Source organism: Alligator sinensis, unplaced genomic scaffold, assembly GCF_000455745.1.
Source record: "Alligator sinensis unplaced genomic scaffold, ASM45574v1 scaffold250_1, whole genome shotgun sequence".
NCBI classification, from domain to species: domain Eukaryota; kingdom Metazoa; phylum Chordata; order Crocodylia; family Alligatoridae; genus Alligator; species Alligator sinensis.
In genome coordinates this window covers 4,350,635-4,351,237 of record NW_005841888.1, presented here as the reverse complement: position 1 = coordinate 4,351,237, position 603 = coordinate 4,350,635, and the positions used below count along the sequence as shown (strand labels likewise).

Sequence of the window (603 nt, the reverse complement as noted above, 5' to 3'; positions counted from 1 at the left end):
GGGCGAGGCGCTTCGCACGGTGAGCGCGGCTCGAGCGCGCAGCTGCGGCTTGCGGGGCAGGTCGGGGCTGGAAGCGAAACGCGTGTAGGCGGCGCCGCTGACTCAACTTGCCTGACGCGCGGTGCACACGTAGGGAGCTCCTGTGGCCTGTGCTGCTCCCGCGCGCCGACCCCTCCCCCCTCTGCCACGACTCCTGCTCTGCTTTCTGCTTCTCCACGGACTCCTTGCTACTTTCTTCCTCCTGGCCCGGGCTTTTTGCCTGATCTCCTGCTCCGCTTTCTGCTTATCCCAAGGCTTCCTTCTGTCTGCTTCTGGCCCTGGGTTCCCTGCCTCATCTCCTCCGCTTTCTGCTTCCCTACGCTGCTGTGCTGCCTGCCCTCCCCCAGTCTGCCACATGCCAGAGGCTGCCTGTGCCACTTGGGGGACACGTGCTGGAAGCTCGCCACCCCTGCTGTATTTTGTGGTGAGGTGTATTATTAAAACGAAAAATACATAAGCATGCATATATTACTTAACTTTAAACAGTATTGTATGCTACATCAGTCAGTCTGCCGCATGTAGCTGTGTACATACGCAGTTGTGAACATACTTACAAACTTAGGG

At 58.2% G+C, this 603-nt stretch overlaps 1 protein-coding gene across 1 annotated transcript in view; it reads left to right on the top strand.

Annotated features, from left to right (window-relative positions):
• Positions 1–6: 6 nt before the first annotated feature.
• MNS1 (meiosis specific nuclear structural 1) overlaps positions 7–603 on the top strand; it is a 17,462-nt gene continuing 16,865 nt past the window's right edge. Inside the window, exon 1 of the mRNA XM_006017984.2 lies at positions 7–19. The gene's annotated coding sequence lies outside the window, so the exon portion shown is untranslated. The remainder of the gene's footprint in view (positions 20–603) is intronic.